Raw genomic sequence first — 20,285 nt, 5'->3', positions numbered from 1 at the left:
ACAAATTTTTGGGCACTGGTACCCCTCGCCAGCATCAGGGTTGACGTCACTCACTCAGTACTGACTGAGTGTTGAGCTGTCCAGATGGTCGCAGCTCGGTTGTGGCCGCCTTGGCCGTGTTTTTTTGGCGATCTAGTGCAACCGTCGCAGAGCAAAGGGAGTATGAAATTCAGTTTTTTTTTTTGTGGGTTCTTTCGCTAAGAAGTATTTTTCAATAATTAATGTGTGTTCTGTATGCAATATTGCTTTTGCAAGGACGTTGATTGTTTTTTATACTTTGATGGCTGATAAAGTTCGTATGCAATTTGTTAATAATGGAGGGGTTGGTGGGATGCCTAACTGGTCCGGGTGTATGGTTAGTAAGAGGTGGAAAGTGGGCTAGTTGCGGAGTTATTTGGAGTGGTTTATGGCTGGGTATGGTTTATTTCCAGTTAAAATATTAATTTGTTCTGGGAGGGGTAGGTTAAAAAAAAAAACTCATCGGTTACAACTCATCATTTACAAACTAGGGGTCTTATTGTTTTCTTCTCTTAGATCGCTGGACTTAGCCGTTCCACACTCTGTATGGGTGAATTCAGCTCATTTTTTCACGGGATAGCGGCTCCAAGTGCAGAACCTGGCCGGGTTACGTGTTGGGTGGCCACTGATGTGGGCCAGTGCGGTTCACCAATGATGTGGTGATGGTGTTGTGAGCGGTGGTTGAATTTGTAGAGTTGTCCGGTTATGCCTGGCTATGGTTGAACCTTGGTTCCCATGCAGGTAAACGGCTACTGGCATAAGGTTTGCCATGGTGAGCGCACCCCGTGAATGGCGGGCTCAGCTATAGTGGCGTGGTGCTGTCGGAGCGATGAGTTTTAATAGTAGTTTATGGCGCTTCACTGGTCAACGTCAATTGCGCTTAGGTTATTTGGGTAAATGGGGGTTAGGTATAAAAAATGTAGGTATATGAAATAAAAAAAAAACTAAAAGAATTGTATAGTAAAAATAAAAACAAACAAACAATATAAAAAACAATTTATTGATGGCGCTTCACTGGTCAACACCAAATGTTGCCCAGGATATTTAAGTAACTGGGGGGTTTACGTATTGCTCCGGTAGGTAGGTACTTGATCACTTTAGATGGAATTTGTTATACCTTTTTGCTTTTGCTTAGAACGCTGGACATTGGCATTCTACACTCCGTTTGAGTGGATTCAGCTCATTCTTCCAAGGGGTAGCAGCTCCAAGCGCGCGACCTGGCCGGCTTAGGTGTTGAGTGGCCACTGAGGTGGGCCGGTGTTAACCGGTGGTGTTGGTGTTGAGGGTTGGGAGTTGAGTTTGTAGAGTTGTCGTTGGTTATGCCTGGCTATGGTTGAAACGTGGTTCCCATACAGGACAACTGATACTGGCGTAGGGGTTGGCGTAGTGAGCGTACCCTTTGGGAGGTGAGCTGTTTTTGTGATGTATGGCCTTTTTCCAAGCGTTATATATTTTTTATTAATTTATTCGGAGGCGCGCTGTCAGGGGTCGCGCGCGGTCGCTGCTCGCGTTGTCGGCGTCACCGGGGGTCATTGAGTGGTTGGAATTTTAATTTTACCATACGATGTTACGAGTAATTTCTAACATTTTTATGATAGCAACCTGGTGTGTGTACTCAGGTTATGTACTCTTGTCACTCAGGACCTGCCTATGATTGGTTGGTGGGTGAGTTACTGTACCTTCTATGGGTGACATTGAGGCAGCTCGGCGTTTGGAGGCAGTAAACACCTCCAAAACGTGTCGAGCTGGGAAGCTACGGCAATTTTTACCCATATTGGCCTGTTTACAGCGTAGGGGCTGTCTGTATGCCGGTCTTTTGGTCCCTGATCAATCCGGAGCTTAGCGGGAAGGCAAGCTTGTTGCCCGTGGCGGGGGGATGCGGATACTATCAGATTTCAACAGCGTGTATTTTGGTATTCAGGTCGGGTAATTGCCCTAAACATTTGGAGAATCTTGGGATGCCCAATTCTACAAGTCCCGGATGAAGCTCGCTAGTCTGCCCGGGGGTATCCCCTTCTACAACGACCCCGAGGCAGCTCGCTAGTTTGCCCGGGGATATCCTCTCCTACAACGGCCTCGGGGCAGCTCGTTAGTCTGCCCGGGGGTGCCCCTTCTACAACGGCCTCGGGGCAGCTCGCTAGTCTGCCCGGGGGTGTCCCCTTCTACAACGACCCCGGGGCAGCTCGCTAGTCTGCCCGGGGGGGGGGGTGTCCCCTTCTACAACGGCCTCGGGGCAGCTCGCTAGTCTGCCCGGGGGTGTCCCCTTCTACGAACCCGGGACAGCTCGCTAGTCTGCCCGGGGGTGTCCCTTTCACAACGGCCTCGGGGCAGCTCGCTAGTCTGCCCGGGGGTGTCCCCTTCTACAAAGGCATCGGAGCAGCTCGCTAGTCTGCCCGGGGGTGTCCCCTTCTACAACGACCCCGGGGCAGCTCGCTAGTCTGCCACTCTGTTCTAAGCCGCCCGGTCTGACGCAAGTCAGCAGTGTTCTCGCTCTGTAATGTTTTTGCGTTTACTGCGGTCGTGTTCAGTGGAAACTGGAAGACATCAAGGGGAGTATAGGTTCAGTTTTTATATAAATGCTATATTGATTGACGAGGATGTTTTTTTTCCTTTCGGGGTTTTTGTTTATTTTTTACTGGTTTGTTGTTTCTGTCTGATTTTTTTTTTCATTTTCGGTATGAGGTTTGGTTATTTTGTGCTAATGTTATGCTATCACGGTAAGAAAAGGGTCGATGAGCAATGGGTCGGCAAATGCCCGGTATTATAGTTTCTTTGAAGGTTAGATAAAGCAACGAAACTTGGACTGCTGGTAGGAATAGGCTTGGTGTGTTTTTTTTCAGATTTTGGGAGATTGAGTGTAGGTATTTGCTAGGTGAAACATAGCTGTAACCGTTTTTTTTCTTCCCTGGAACGGAACGCCCGGACTTTGCCATTCTACACTCCGTGTGAGTGAAATCAGCTCATGCTTTCTCGGTGTAGCAGCTCAGAGTGCACGGCCTGGCCGGCGTAGGGTTTGGTGGCCACGTGGTGTTGGCCGGTGGTTGTGCAGAGAGTTGGTAGAATTGCCGTTTTGTGGTGCCTGGTGTTGGTTGAACTGTGGTTCCCATACAGGTGAACGGTTACTGGCGTAAGGTGTGCCAGGTGGGCGTACCCCGTGGAGAATGAGCTGCTGGTGATGTTGGCTCTGTCCGAGCGTGTCCGAGCGGGGTTTTCATTAGTGGGTTAGGGATTGTTGATAACAAGGGTACCAACTGCCGGGTGAGACTTGAGAGGGTAAATGGAGTTCATTGTAAGGATAACCAATGCAATGGTATTGGTCTAAGATGGCATTGTTATCTGGTGTTAGGTTGGGATGAAAGGTTTAGTGGGTGATACAGAGGTACAGAGGTGATGATACAGTGGAACCCAGTTTGGGTGTGATAAGTCTCGGCGGACTAAGATATTATGGATTAGATGGGGATTTATGTAAGGTGGTTTTGGGATGCATTAGCGATAGCCTAGTAAGTTACAGGCTATTACCCAGAGGAAGTTTTCACACCCATGTTTAAAGGCTGCAGTAGGTATGCCATTTTCTAGGATGCAGGTTTAGGATAGCCCGTGATTGTGTGGCTCTCAATCTGCATTGAGGTACGAGTTAACTGTGTTTCGTTTTTTATGGTAGTGGCGTTTGTAAATCGTTTTTTTTTTTTTTGCCAGAGTGAGGTGCCTTCCTTGTCGTTGGTCAATAGGGCATTGCCAAGGCATGCATAAGAGACATAGATGTCTCTATATGCATCTGCAATATGCATATCCTGCCGATATGTCATCACACGCATTGTCAGATAAATGGCGCCAGTATACTCGTATATAGCCCCTTTTTGATACGAGATTTCGGCTAAAAATGGTTGTGACACAATCTGTTTTTTTTTCTTCTTCCATGGCTTGGTGGTTGGCATCAGACTCTGAACGGCGACGGATCGGCACACTCGGCGGGGCTGGCCCGCTTTGCCAGAGTCTTCTTCGGCCGCTGGAGGATTCCTTCACAGCTCCCACGTCAGCTGAGGGAGTCCGACCCCTCCCAGCTCATCTTGCTCCAGTGGTGCTGCCTAGCAGGTCTTACGGGACATCGTCAGGTATAGGCCAAGGTGGCCGGGGTTTTGAAAGGTACGTTATTCCATGTACGGGGCCCGGAACATATCTGTTAATGGAGATTCTAGGGGACCCGATAGGGTGGATAGTGAACGCTTGGGCATGGCGATATCGGCATTTTTGAGGGGATATCTGGTTCCACCAATAGGGACATGAGGGCAATGCTGGTGGAAAGTAAGATGCTAAGATAGTAATAACATTGTGATAAAATCGTTAGGCGAAGCCCGAAGAGAAAAAATGAAATCTAGTCAACTCTAACGTTAGACGTGTTTTCAACATTGGTTTGCTGCTGCTGCTGCTGCTGCTGCTGAGGGTTTTTAAATCGTCTGTAACTATCTTCAAAGCGGTCTATTTCTTAGCAAATTATTTCTACTTGTCGCTATAGAATATGATATGACCTTTCTCCTGCAAAACAGCGAATGAACATTGAACATACAGGTCAGTTACTATCATTAATAGCTAAAATGAAGTAAGTCAGTATGCGTTGTTAGGACTGGGAGTTCCCCTCAGTGTCCCAAAATTGTATTTTGGCTTGGGTTTCAAAGGAAAATTCCTAGGGGCCCGGGAACGATTTTCAAGGGAGGCGAGCATATAAAATACCTGACATGATGCATATGAAACGGTGGCGTAGCTAGGGGTCTAAGGGGACACGTACCCCACCTCCCCATCGGGTTCAAAGGGAGCCTCGGGTCCGAGGGGCCCTGCGGCGCCATTTGACCACTGGTGGTTAACAATGGCCATATCGAAGGGCCCCATGGGGCTCATTAGAGCACCTCATGGACCCTAAATTGCCACACTAAGATCTCTTTAAGGGCCCCACGCCGGATTCTGAGGGCCTCTTGTGCCTTTAAAGGGCCCTTCAGTGGTCTCCACAGGCCCCTTACTGGCCTCTGAAAGTTCTTCCCGGCCTATGAGGGCCCAGTTCTAGGGGCATTTCCCGCCTGTGATGGTCCCACAATTATTTTTCTGAGAGCCCTATAACGGCAACTGTGGGGGCCCTCGTCGGCGCCTATGAGGGCCCACACCGGTGTCTCTGAAGGTTTCACACCCCCAATTCTGAGTGCCTACACTAGTGCCTATTAATGCCCTATATCGGCGACTCTGAGTGAGGACCCGAATCCCTACCCAACACCTGCGCATCTAAAGGCCACCCACTGGTGACTTCTGAGGGCCCCACACCGGTCCGGTGACTCTCAGGGCCCCACCGGCGTCTGATAGTACCATGCCGGTCTCTAAGGACCCCGCAGAACTTCTTCTGCTGGCCTAAGGGCCTCTTGCCGGTCACTGAGAACCCCCTGCCGGCTTGTAGAGGGTTCGCGTTCGCAGCTCAGGCCCCACACCCGTCTGTAACGGCTCCACACCAGCGTCCATGAGGGCCCACAGCAACGCCTGTAAGGACACTCACCGGCGCCTCTGAGAGAATCACACTAGCACCTCTGAGCGCCCACACCGGCACCTGCATGACATTCCCACACCAGTGCCTCTAAAGGCCCCTTACCGGCGGCTCTGAGGGCCCTACGCCGGTGATTCTGAGGATGCTAACGATATCCGAAGGCACCATACAAGCGCTTAGTGTCGCTGAGCTTTTAATCCCATACCGGCCTTCCAAGGGCACCACGTCAGTGCACTCAGTGCACTCAAACGCAAAAACATTTCAGAGCGAGAACACTGCTGACTTGCGTCAGACCGGGCGGCCTAGAACAGAGTGACCGCGCATATACACTCAAACCCCGCGCCGCCACCGTCACGTGACACGAGTCGCTCCACCAATCAGAGGAGGCCGCCGCCTCAGCAGCCTTGCCGCCCGGGGCGCGGGCGGCCGCCCGCCTGCCGCCGAACGCTGCTCGCCGAGGCCGGCCCGGCTCCGGGGCCGCCCCAGAGAAGACGCTCGTAGTGTCGCGGAAAAACCGGTTATATCTTGTTATATATAACCGGGCGTATTTTCCGCTTCCCCTTCGAGCTGCCAGCAAACAGACAATTAGCTATGCTATGCGTAACCAACCTCAGTGCAAACCTCACAACCAAGTCCGTCCAGGAAAAACACTGTAGCTGTACAAAAAGGGGCTATTGGTATATTCAGCCCAATGAACACGACACAGACATACTAGCAAGTATACATGTCTCAACCGAGACTGCCCTGCCAACGGGCCGCCACCCCTCCCCCCGCGCGGCGCAATGGTGTCACCACCCATTCAATACATCCACCCAGACACCAATGCGCCATAACAAAACACCCCTTTCCCGAGACCAGCAGACCGAATGGGGGATACAAATAAACAACAAAAGACTTTAAGTCGCCGCCAGTGTCGAGACCAGTGGCAGAGCCCACCCAAATACGTGCTTGGTAGTTGGTTGAAGGTAAGTAATTATTTCCTCAACCTGGCCCGGAGCTTACCAGAAACGCCACGATCCCTAAAACCTGCCAACATGAATGTGAACGATACAGCGGTCACCAATGAAGAACAATATTACATTTATACCAAAACCCTTACAGCAAGACTAACAAGTAACAACCATTAGCATTAGCCACTACTGCGATGATAGCCTCCACCAACTAAAGACCCTCGATATACCCGACGAAAAACAACCATCCATGAGTTCTGTGGCAGTTAACAAAAGCTGTATTTTCCTTTACCTTGAACCCTATACACATACCTATCAGCGCGACCATGCATTTTCCCAAAACTTTGGAAGGGGTTAGAACAGTATCAACGAAGGTCGTTGATAGCCGCCCAGCAAAAAATGGGAGCGCTCTCAGCCCGCTCCAGGAATCAGCGCTCCAAGCCGCCGTAATGACGCCCGCGCTATACCGGGCGTCCTAGCGGCAGCCACCTACGGGTAGACTAGCGAGCCGCCCCGCGGCCGTTGTAGAAGGTGGAAGAAGGGAGCATCCCGAGCAGCACCAGGGGCCGTGAGAAACGGCTTCCCCGGGCAGACTAGCGAGCTGCTTTTTTATTATTGCTAATGTTAATTATTATTGTTATTATTGTTATTATTGTTATTATTATTGTTATTATTATTGTCATTATTATTGTCATTATTATTGTCATTATTATTGTTATTATTTTAGCGCCGTCCCCCCAAAAAAAACATGGTAACCCAATGGTTGTTAGGCAACTAACAACAGAGGCCACAGCTACTGTTACGTGTACCTTAATCCCTGTGATATGCGTGGCAATGATAACGACCATGAATGTTACCTAAAGCTTTGCAAAGGTTAAAACAGTGACCACGAAACTATAGGTAATCAGGTCATAGATAGCCGACCAGCAAAAGGGGAGAGCTCTCAGCGCCCGCCGGCATCCACATTCAAAGCCGCCGGAATGACGCCTGCGCTACCGGCGTCCTGGCGGCAGCCACCAACGAGCAGACGAGCAAGCCGCCCCGAGGCCGTTGTAGAAAAGCACATCCCCGGCAAACTAGAAAGCTGCCCAGAGGCCGTTGAAGAAGGGGACTACCACGGGCAGACTTGCGACTAGCGAGCTACACCCGAGGCTGTTGTGGGAGGGGACGCCCGCGGGCAGACTATCGAGCCGCCCCGAGGCCGTTGTAGAAGGGGACACCCCCGGGTAGACTAGCGAGCTGCCCCGGGGTCGTTGTAGAAGGGGACACCCCCGGGCAGACTAGCGAGCTGCCCCGGGGTCGTTGTAGAAGGGGACACCCCCCGAAGGGGACACCCCCCCCCCCCCGGGCAGACTAGCGAGCTGCCCCGGGGTCGTTGTAGAAGGGGACACCCCCCGGGCAGACTAGCGAGCTGCCCCGGGGTCGTTGTGGAAGGGGACACCCCCGGGCAGACTAGCGAGCTGCCCCGATGCCTTTGTAGAAGGGGACACCCCCGGGCAGACTAGCGAGCTGCCCCGATGCCTTTGTAGAAGGGGACACCCCCGGGCAGACTAGCGAGCTGCCCCGAGGCCGTTGTGAAGGGGACACCCCCGGGCAGACTAGCGAGCTGTCCCGGGTTCGTAGAAGGGGACACCCCCGGGCAGACTAACGAGCTGCACCGAGGCCGTTGTAGGAGAGGATATCCCCGGGCAGACTAGCGAGCTGCCTCGGGGTCGTTGTAGAAGGGGATACCCCCGGGCAGACTAGCGAGCTTCACCCGGGACTTGTAGAATTGGGCATCCCAAGATTCTCCAAATGTTTAGGGCAATTACCCGACCTGAATACCAAAATACCCGCTGTTGAAATCTGATAGTATCCGCATCCCCCCGCCACGGGCAACAAGCTTGCCTTCCCGCTAAGCTCCGGATTGATCAGGGACCAAAAGACCGGCATACAGACAGCCCCTACGCTGTAAACAGGCCAATATGGGTAAAAATTGCCGTAGCTTCCTAGCTCGACACGTTTTGGAAGTGTTTACTGCCTCCAAACGCCGAGCTGCCTCAATGTCACCCATAGAAGGTACAGTAACTCACCCACCAACCAATCATAGGCAGGTCCTGAGTGACAAAAGTACACAACCTGAGTACACACAACCAGGTTGCTATCATAAAAATGTTAGAAATTACTCGGAACATCGTATGGTAAAATTAAAATTCCAACCACTCAATGACCCCCGGTGACGCCGACAGCGCACGCAGCAACCGCGCGCGACCCCTGACAGCGCGCCCCCGAATAAATTAATAAAAAATATATAACGCTTGGAAAAAGGCCATACATCACAAAAAACAGCTCACCTCCCAAGGGGTACGCTCACTACGCCAAACCTTACGCCAGTATCAGTTGTCCTGTATGGGAACCACGTGTCAACCATAGCCAGGCATAACCAACGACAACTCTACAAACTCAACTCCCAACCCTCAACACCAACACCACCGGTTAACACCGGCCCACCTCAGTGGCCACTCAACACCTAAGCCGGCCAGGTCGCGCGCTTGGAGCTGCTACCCCTTGGAAGAATGAGCTGAATCCATTTAAACGGAGTGTAGAATGCCAATATCCAGCGTTCTAAGCAAAAGCAAAGGTATAACAAATTCCATCTAAAGTGATCAAGTACCTACCTACCGGAGCGATACGTAAACCCCCCAGTTACTTGAATATCCTGGGCAACATTTGGTGTTGACCAGTGAAGCGCCATCAATAAATTGTTTTTTATATTGTTTGTTTATTTTTATTTTTACTTTATAATTCTTTTAGTTTTTTTTTATTTCATATACCTACATTTTTTATACCTAACCCCCATTTACCCAAAATAACCTAAGCGCAATTGGCGTTGATCAGTGAAGCGCCATAAACTACTAATAAAACTCATCGCTCCGACAGCGCCACGCCACTATAGCTGAGCCCGCCATTCACGGGGTGCGCTCACCATGGCAAACCTTATGCCAGTAGCCGTTTACCTGCATGGGAACCAAGGTTCAACCATAGCCAGGCATAACCGGACAACTCACCAAATTCAACCACCGCTCACAACACCATCACCACCTCATTGGTGAACCGCACTGGCCCACATCAGTGGCCAGTGCCACCCAACACGTAACCCGGCCAGGTTCTGCACTTGGAGCCGCTATCCCGTGAAAAAAAAAAATGAGCTGAATTCACCCATACAGAGTGTGGAACGGCTAAGTCCAGCGATCTAAGAGAAGAAAATGGCATACGTGTCCCCTTAGACCCCTAGCTACGCCACCGTTTCATATGCATCATGTCAGGTATTTTATATGCTCGCCCCCCTTGAAAATCGTTCCCGGGCCCCTAGGAATTTTCCTTTGACACCCAAGCCAAAATACAATTTTGGGACACTGAGGGGAACTCCCAGTCCTAACAACGCATACTGACTTACTTCATTTTAGCTATTAATGATAGTAACTGACCTGTATGTTCAATGCTCATTCGCTGTTTTGCAGGAGAAAGGTCATATCATATTCTATAGCGACAAGTAGAAATAATTTGCTAAGAAATAGACCGCTTTGAAGATAGTTACAGACGATTTAAAAACCCTCAGCAGCAGCAACAGCAGCAGCAAACCAATGTTGAAAACACGTCTAACGTTAGAGTTGACTAGATTTCATTTTTTCTCTTCGGGCTTCGCCTAACGATTCTATCACAATGTTATTACTATCTTAGCATCTTACTTTCCACCAGCATTGCCCTCATGTCCCTATTGGTGGAACCAGAAATCCCCTCAAAAATGCCGATATCGCCATGCCCAAGCGTTCACTATCCACCCTATCGGGTCCCCTAGAACCTCCATTAACAGATATGTTCCGGGCCCCGTACATGGAATAACGTACCTTTCAAAACCCCGGCCACCTTGGCCTATACCTGACGATGTCCCGTAAGACCTGCTAGGCAGCACCACTGGAGCAAGATGAGCTGGAGGGGTCGGACTCCCTCAGCTGACGTGGGAACTGTGAAGGAATCCTCCAGCGGCCGAAGAAGACTCTGGCAAAGCGGGCCGGCCCCGCCGAGTGTGCCGATCCGTCGCCGTTCAGAGTCGGATGCCAACCATCAGCCATGGAAGAAAAAAAAACAGATTGTGTCACATAACCATTTTTAGCCGAAATCTCGTATCAAAAAGGGGCTATATACGAGTATACTGGCGCCATTTATCTGACAAAGCGTGTGATGACATATCGGCAGGATATGCATATTGCAGATGTCGCTTATGCATGCCTTGGCAATGCCCTATTGACCAACGACAAGGAAGGCGCCTCACTCGAGCAAAAAAAAAAAACGATTTACAAACGCCACTACCGTAAAAAACGAAACACAGTTAACTCGTACCTCAATGCAGATTGAGAGCCACACAATCACGGGCTATCCTAAACCTGCATCCTAGAAAATGGCATACCTACTGCAGCCTTTAAACATGGGTGTGAAAACTTCCTCTGGGTAATAGCCTGTAACTTACTAGGCTATCGCTAATGCATCCCAAAACCACCTTACATAATTCCCCATCTAATCCATAATATCTTAGTCCGCCGAGACTTATCACACCCAAACTGGGTTCCACTGTATCATCACCTCTATACCTCTGTATCACCCACTAAACCTTTCATCCCAACCTAACACCAGATAACAATGCCATCTTAGACCAATACCATTGCATTGGTTATCCTTACAATGAACTCCATTTACCCTCTCAAGTCTCACCCGGCAGTTGGTACCCTTGTTATCAACAATCCCTAACCCACTAATGAAAACCCCGCTCGGACACGCTCGGACAGAGCCAACATCACCAGCAGCTCATTCTCCACGGGGTACGCCCACCTGGCACACCTTACGCCAGTAACCGTTCACCTGTATGGGAACCACAGTTCAACCAACACCAGGCACCACAAAACGGCAATTCTACCAACTCTCTGCACAACCACCGGCCAACACCACGTGGCCACCAAACCCTACGCCGGCCAGGCCGTGCACTCTGAGCTGCTACACCGAGAAAGCATGAGCTGATTTCACTCACACGGAGTGTAGAATGGCAAAGTCCGGGCGTTCCGTTCCAGGGAAGAAAAAAAAAACAGTTACAGCTATGTTTCACCTAGCAGATACCTACACTCAATCTCCCAAAATCTGAAAAACACACCAAGCCTATTCCTACCAGCAGTCCAAGTTTCGTTGTTTTATCTAACCTTCAAAGAACCTATAATACCGGGCATTTGCCGACCCATTGCTCATCGACCCTTTTCTTACCGTGATAGCATAACATTAGCACAAAATAACCAAACCTCATGCCGAAAATGAAAAAAAAAATCAGACAGAAACAACAAACCAGTAAAAAATAAACAAAAACCCCGAAAGGAAAAAAAAACATCCTCGTCAATCAATATAGCATTTATATAAAAACTGAACCTATACTCCCCTTGATGTCTTCCAGTTTCCACTGAACACGACCGCAGTAAACGCAAAAACATTACAGAGCGAGAACACTGCTGACTTGCGTCAGACCGGGCGGCTTAGAACAGAGCCGCCACCCCTCCCCCCGCGCGGCGCAATGGTGTCCCCACCCAAACTAGAAACCCTGTCGTGTGTGTCCTCCCCCGGAAAAAGTCCTAACTAGAAAAAAACCGGGGGACCTAGTTGGGGAAAAACCACATTTTGTGGAAAAAACCCATCTTTATTTAAGAGTGTGGTGCGTGTAAAAAAAAAGCCCCAAAAATAGTGGTGGGTGGGTGGGAAACGCAAAAACATTACAGAGCGAGAACACTGCTGACTTGCGTCAGACCGGGCGGCTTAGAACAGAGTGACCGCGCAAATGCACTCAAACCCCGCGCCGTCACCGTCACGTGACACGAGTCGCTCCGCCAATCAGAGGAGGCCGCCGCCTTAGCGGCCTTGCCGCCCGGGGGCGCAGGCGGCCGCCCGCCTGCCGCCGAACGCTGCTCGCAGAGGCCGGCCCGGCTCCGGGGCCGACCCAGAGAAGACGCTCGTAGTGTCGCGGAAAAAACGGTTATATCTTGTCATATATAACCGGGCGTATTTTCCGCTTCCCCTTAGAGCTGCCAGCAAACATAGAGACAATTAGCTATGCTATGCGTTACCAATCTCAGCGCAAACCTCACAACCAAGTCCCTCCAGGAAAACACTGTAGCTGTACAAAAAGGGGCTATTGGTATATTCAGCCCAAATGAACACGACACAAACATACTAGCAAGTATACATGTCTCAACCGAGACTGCCCTGCCAACGGGCCGCCACCCCTCCCCCCGCGCGGCGCAATGGTGTCCCCACCCATTCAATACATCCACCCAGACACCAATGCGCCAAAATAAAACACCCCCTTCCCGAGACCAGCAGACCGAATGGGGGATACAAATTAACACAAAAGACCTATAGTCGCCGCCAGTGTCGAGACCAGCGGCGGAACCCACTCAAATACGTACTTGGTTGAAGGTAGGTAATTATTTCCTCAACCTGGCCCGAAGCTTACCAGAAACGCCACGATCCCTAAAACCTGCCAACATGAATGTGAGCGACACAGCGGTCACCACTGAAGAACAATATTACGGCATTTATACCGAAGCCCTTTCAGCAGGACTAACAACCAGTAGCATTAGCCACTACCGCGATGATAGCCTCCATCAACTAAAGGCCCTCGATATACCCGCCGAAAAAACAACCATCCATGAGTTCTGAGGCATCTGACAACAGAAGCCGTATTTTCCTTTACCTTGAACCCTATGCACCACATGCCTATCAGCGCGACCATTAATTTTCCCAGAACTTTGGAAGGGGTTAGAACAGTATCAACGAAGGTCGTTGACAGCCGCCCAGCAAAAAAGGGGAGGGCTCTCGGCCCGCTCCAGGAATCAGCGCTCTAAGCCGCCGTAAGGTTACCCGCGCTACCGGGCGTCCTAGCGGCAGCCACCTCCAAGCAGACAAGCAAGCCGCCCCGAAGCCGTTGTAGAAAAGTACATTCTCGGCAGACTAGACAGCTGCCCCGAGGCCGTTGTAGAATGGGACATCCCCGGGTAGACTAGCGAGCTGCCCCGAGGCCGCTGTAGAAGGAGACACCCCGGGCAGACTAGCGAGCTGCCCCGGGGTCGTTGTAGAAGGGGACATCCCCGGGCAGACTAGCGAGCTGCCCCGGGGTCGTTGTAGAAAGGGGCACCCCAGGCAGACTAGCGAGCTGCCCCGAGGCCGTTGTAGGCGAGGACACCCCCGGGCAGACTAGCGAGCTGCCTCGGGGTCGTTGTAGAAGGGGATACCCCCGGGGCAGACTAGCGAGCTGCCCCGAGGTCGTTGTAGAAGGGGACACCCCCGGGCAGACTAGCGAGCTTCACCCGGGACTTGCAGAATTTGGCATCCCAAGATTCTCCGAATGTTCAAGGCAATTACCCGACCTGAATACCAAAAATACCCGTTTTTGAAATATGATAGTATCCGCATCACCCGCCACGGGCAACAAGCTTGCCTTTCCGCGAAGCTCCGGATTGATCAGGGACCAAATGACCGGCATACAGACAGCCCCTACGCTGTAAACAGGCCAATATGGGTATAAAGGTTGCCGTTGCTTCCTAGCTCGACACGTTTTGGAGGTGTTTACTGCCTCCAAACGCCGAGCTGGCTCAATGTCACCCATAGAAGGTACAGTAACTCACCCACCAACCAACCATAGGCAGGTCCTGAGTGACGTGAACCCTGATTCTGGCGAGGGGTACCCCGTACCAGTGCTCCAAAGTTTGTTGATTTAGGTGGGAAACGACATCCAAATGAAAATCACTTTTCACTCGCCTCCATTATTTAAGCCCATTTTCCACTCCCAATTTTGCCAAGAAAAAGCATTTGCATGGACCGATAGCCATTTTACTTCCCACATACCAGCCTTGTATTAAATTTTGCTGTACATTATTTTTCCACTCTTTAGGCCTTATCTGACCCATCAATTTTCCACCCTTTTCCCTTATTTGGTGAGTAATTTTCATAGACCCGGGAAACAGGGGGGGCAGCGGGGGCGCTTGCCCCCCCCCCCAACCTGAGAGCCGAGGGGGCGGCGCCCCCTCAACATTGAGGCAGCGAGAAAGGATCTTCCCTCCCTTTTCCGGACTTCTTTTCCTTTATATATCTAAACATAAACACACGGCCTTTTCCTTGCCATCTGAATGGTTTCTGCTGTTACAGTGTCGATTTGACATCTGCTGTTGTCATCCCGCTTTTGTTTGGGCCTGGCCTTGGCCATAAGTTTGGCAGGCCAGCTTTTACATTGGACCATTTTGAGTCAACCTTGAGAAATACCTAACGTACAACTGTGGTAAAATCGTTGCTATAGGTATAACAGTTTACCCGCTCCGGGTGTAAGGGAGGGGTGTGGGGCAATGAGTGCACTGACGTGGTGCCCTTGGAAGGCCGGTATGGGATTAAAAGCTCAGCGACACTAAGCGCTTGTATGGTGCCTTCGGATATCGTTAGCATCCTCAGAATCACCGGCGTAGGGCCCTCAGAGCCGCCGGTAAGGGGCCTTTAGAGGCACTGGTGTGGGAATGTCATGCAGGTGCCGGTGTGGGCGCTCAGAGGTGCTAGTGTGATTCTCTCAGAGGCGCCGGTGAGGGTCCTTACAGGCGTTGCTCTGGGCCCTCATAGACGCTGGTGTGGAGCCGTTACAGACGGGTGTGGGGCCTGAGCTGCGGACGCGAACCCTCTACAAGCCGGCAGGGGGTTCTCAGTGACCGGCAAGAGGCCCTTAGGCCAGCAGAAGAAGTTCTGCGGGGTCCTTAGAGACCGGCATGGTACTATCAGACGCCGGTGGGGCCCTGAGAGTCACCGGACCGGTGTGGGGCCCTCAGAAGTCACCAGTGGGTGGCCTTTAGATGCGCCGGTGTTGGGTAGGGATTCGGGTCCTCACTCAGAGTCGCCGATATAGGGCATTAATAGGCACTAGTGTAGGCACTCAGAATTGGGGGTGTGAAACCTTCAGAGACACCGGTGTGGGCCCCCATAGGCGCCGACGAGGGCCCCCACAGTTGCCGTTATAGGGCTCTCAAAAAATAATTGTGGGACCATCACAGGCGGGAAATGCCCCTAGAACTGGGCCCTCATAGGCCGGTAAGAACTTTCAGAGGCCAGTAAGGGGCCTGTGGAGACCATTGAAGGGCCCTTAAAGCACAAGCACAAGAGGCCCTCAGAATCCGGCGTGGGGCCCTTAAAAAGATCTTAGTGTGGCAATTTAGGGTCCATGAGGTGCTCTAATGAGCCCCATGGGGCCCTTCGATATGGCATACGGTGGCGATGAACGCCACCGTTTCATATGCATCATGTCAGGTATTTTATATGCTCGCCCCCCTTGAAAATCGTTCCCGGGCCCCTAGGAATTTTCCTTTGACACCCAAGCCAAAATACAATTTTGGGACACTGAGGGGAACTCCCAGTCCTAACAACGCATACTGACTTACTTCATTTTAGCTATTAATGATAGTAACTGACCTGTATGTTCGATGTTCATTCGCTGTTTTGCAGGAGAAAGGTCATATCATATTCTATAGCGACAAGTAGAAATAATTTGCTAAGAAATAGACCGCTTTGAAGATAGTTACAGACGATTTAAAAACCCTCAGCAGCAGCAGCAGCAGCAGCAGCAGCAAACCAATGTTGAAAACACGTCTAACGTTAGAGTTGACAAGATTTCATTTTTTCTCTTCGGGCTTCGCCTAACGATTTTATCACAATGTTATTACTATCTTAGCATCTTACTTTCCACCAGCATTGCCCTCATGTCCCTATTGGTGGAACCAGATATCCCCTCAAAAATGCCGATATCGCCATGCCCAAGCGTTCACTATCCACCCTATCGGGTCCCCTAGAACCTCCATTAACAGATATGTTCCGGGCCCCGTACATGGAATAACGTACCTTTCAAAACCCCGGCCACCTTGGCCTATACCTGACGATGTCCCGTAAGACCTGCTAGGCAGCACCACTGGAGCAAGATGAGCTGGGAGGGGTCGGACTCCCTCAGCTGACGTGGGAGCTGTGAAGGAATCCTCCAGCGGCCGAAGAAGACTCTGGCAAAGCGGGCCGGCCCCGCCGAGTGTGCCGATCCGTCGCCGTTCAGAGTCTGATGCCAACCATCAAGCCATGGAAGAAAAAAAAATAGATTGTGTCACATAACCATTTTTAGCCGAAATCTCGTATCAAAAAGGGGCTATATACGAGTATACTGGCGCCATTTATCTGACAATGCGTGTGATGACATATCGGCAGGATATGCATATTGCAGATGTCGCTTATGCATGCCTTGGCAATGCCCTATTGACCAACGACAAGGAAGGCACCTCACTCTGACAAAAAAAAAAAACTATTTACAAACGCCACTACCATAAAAAACGAAACACAGTTAACTCGTACCTCAATGCAGATTGAGAGCCACACAATCACGGGCTATCCTAAACCTGCATCCTAGAAAATGGCATACCTACTGCAGCCTTTAAACATGGGTGTGAAAACTTCCTCTGGGTAATAGCCTGTAACTTACTAGGCTATCGCTAATGCATCCCAAAACCACCTTACATAATTCCCCATCTAATCCATAATATCTTAGTCCGCCGAGACTTATCACACCCAAACTGGGTTCCACTGTATCATCACCTCTGTACCTCTGTATCACCCACTAAACCTTTCATCCCAACCTAACACCAGATAACAATGCCATCTTAGACCAATACCATTGCATTGGTTATCCTTACAATGAACTCCATTTACCCTCTCAAGTCTCACCCGGCAGTTGGTACCCTTGTTATCAACAATCCCTAACCCACTAATGAAAACCCCGCTCGGACACGCTCGGACAGAGCCAACATCACCAGCAGCTCATTCTCCACGGGGTACGCCCACCTGGCACACCTTACGCCAGTAACCGTTCACCTGTATGGGAACCACAGTTCAACCAACACCAGGCACCACAAAACGGCAATTCTACCAACTCTCTGCACAACCACCGGCCAACACCACGTGGCCACCAAACCCTACGCCGGCCAGGCCGTGCACTCTGAGCTGCTACACCGAGAAAGCATGAGCTGATTTCACTCACACGGAGTGTAGAATGGCAAAGTCCGGGCGTTCCGTTCCAGGGAAGAAAAAAAAACAGTTACAGCTATGTTTCACCTAGCAAATACCTACACTCAATCTCCCAAAATCTGAAAAAAAAACACACCAAGACTATTCCTACCAGCAGTCCAAGTTTCGTTGTTTTATCTAACCTTCAAAGAACCTATAATACCGGGCATTTGCCGACCCATTGCTCATCGACCCTTTTCTTACCGTGATAGCATAACATTAGCACAAAATAACCAAACCTCATGCCGAAAATGAAAAAAAAAAATCAGATAGAAACAACAAACCAGTAAAAAATAAACAAAAACCCCGAAAGAAAAAAAACATCCTCGTCAATCAATATAGCATTTATATAAAAACTGAACCTATACTCCCCTTGATGTCTTCCAGTTTCCACTGAACACGACCGCAGTAAACGCAAAAACATTACAGAGCGAGAACACTGCTGACTTGCGTCAGACCGGGCGGCTTAGAACAGAGTGACCGCGCAAATGCACTCAAACCCCGCGCCGTCACCGTCACGTGACACGAGTCGCTCCGCCAATCAGAGGAGGCCGCCGCCTTAGCGGCCTTGCCGCCCGGGGGCGCAGGCGGCCGCCCGCCTGCCGCCGAACGCTGCTCGCAGATGCCGGCCCGGCTCCGGGGCCGACCCAGAGAAGACGCTCGTAGTGTCGCGGAAAAACCGGTTATATCTTGTCATATATAACCGGGCGTATTTTTAATGCTCATCCCTATCCCCCAGTCCTAACAGTTTCAAATTGTATTGCAATAAAATGTTTTGAATTCTTCACATATAACCTATCTACCTTGACCTTCGTTGGTACTGTTGGTAGCCAGTGACGCCAGTGACACATCTAGGCAGGTAAGTAGGTACCTACCTGCTTTCCTGCTGTCTTCATAAAGCATACCTAATGAAGTTGTCAAATTTATAGCACATTTTCAACACTTTCTATGGTGTTAGTGTGGCATGTAGCCTAGCTAGGTTCATTATGTTCAGGGTTCAATTCAGAAGAGCTCCGCATAACTCACATAAGAGACAGACGGGGGCTTTACATGGGGTAGATGGCCTGATGACTTAGCTGGAATATGGCCAAAATTAAATTGACAACTTTTAGGTGAAAGGTGGTGATTTGGGTTAAGGGGCGTTTGTTGAAGTCAACTACTGGGTTATTTTGCACCCATTAAATGAAACTTCTGCTCCAATTCTACCCATTGAACCTCAATATCATGATCCACCTGTCCATCACCTTCCTTATTACATAGAAACTTTGAATGGCATGGCAATTTATAATTTTAAATGACAATATTTTTGTTTCTTCTGTAGGTAGGTAGGTAGGTAGGTAGGTACACCAGACTGCTATGGACACTTTTCCAAGTTGGTGGGGCAAAAAACCTAATGTATATCTTGGTTTGAGTCGTTTGATTGAGTTGATTGATTCCTTTCATTGTCGCGTTTGAGTCGATTGAATCAATTCCCGAAAACTGCTCTGACTTGATTGATTTGATTGGTTTCCCAAATTTGTCGTGATTGAATTGATTGCTATTGGTTGAGTCGTATACAACCCTGTAATTCCTCCTTCTCTATAGTAAATTGTATCTTTTCGTGGACCTCATTCAAATTTCATGTTCTTCGGTACTACTACGAGGACGTCATCAACATAACGTATCCAGTCCAGGTCGAGTCACTTCCGATAATGTTGCTATATTTTGACTTTTCTAACTTTTCCATAAATAGACAGGCAGCCACCGGACTGAGAGGTGACCCCATCGCTAGTCCACTCTTTTGAAGGTATTCGATACCATCAAATGTAAATGATCCGAAGTGCATACACATGGACACCAGCTTTAGATAATCGCTTTTTGGTAGCGGCAGAGCGTTTTCATCCATTTCATCGACGACTTCTTTTATTGCTTCTAGTGCTTCATCGACCGGAACATTTGTGAAAAGTGACCGAACATCGAAACTTGCTAGCTTTTTGTCGTCAACTTGTCGTACTTCTTTTAACGTTTCCATCATTTCCGCAGTGTTTTTGATGTGCGCTCCACTGATAGACCCCAAAGCATTGGTATTATTTACTTTGCCAATATTTTTGCTAGCTTGTGTGGAGCGCTTCCTATCCCGGATGTGATTGGGCGCATAGGAGTACCACTTTTGTGTACCTTAGGAAGACCCCTCATTTTTGGAGCGGTGGGTGCTTCCTCTAAGACATGCTGTAACTTCTTTCCCCGTTCGGACCGTTTCAGGATTTTTCTTGCTTCTTTGTTGAACACTTTGTTTTCTTTGTCATTGAAACCAGACCCTTTCTTTTCGTACGGGTAAATCTATGTAAATATATGTAAATATGTAAATGTAAATTTCTATGTAAGGGTAAAGGAGCACAAGAATGACGTCAGGTTCCATCGCACATCGAATGCGATCGTACTTCACATTGAAAAGTGTAACCATCTGCCTGACTGGGATGGGACGCATATCTTAGGAAAGAACATGACAAAACGAAAAAAATCATCGAAGCCGCTCATATCATCTCACGCGAAACATTTAATACTAGGAGTGGGTTCATTCCTTTAGCGTCTGGTGCTGTTCGTCTAGTAATAGGTAGTCCCTGAACTGTATCCCGTGCGATGAAGTCAATTTGCCTTTTGAAATATTTGAA

General features: G+C 49.7%; 1 long non-coding RNA gene across 1 annotated transcript; it reads right to left on the bottom strand.

Annotated features, from left to right (window-relative positions):
• Positions 1 to 16,017: 16,017 nt before the first annotated feature.
• On the bottom strand, positions 16,018 to 17,465 carry LOC122363477. The gene is made up of 2 exons (XR_006253369.1): positions 17,413 to 17,465; positions 16,018 to 16,636 (listed from the first exon to the last, which is right to left on the bottom strand). It is a non-coding gene; the product is annotated as an uncharacterized LOC122363477 (long non-coding RNA).
• Between the last annotated feature and the right edge of the window lie 2,820 nt (positions 17,466 to 20,285).

This window comes from Amphibalanus amphitrite, unplaced genomic scaffold (genome assembly GCF_019059575.1).
Source record: "Amphibalanus amphitrite isolate SeventyFive unplaced genomic scaffold, NRLGWU_Aamphi_draft 000623F_arrow, whole genome shotgun sequence".
Classification (NCBI taxonomy): Eukaryota; Metazoa; Arthropoda; class Thecostraca; order Balanomorpha; family Balanidae; genus Amphibalanus; species Amphibalanus amphitrite.
This window is presented reverse-complemented; position numbering and strand designations above follow the sequence as displayed.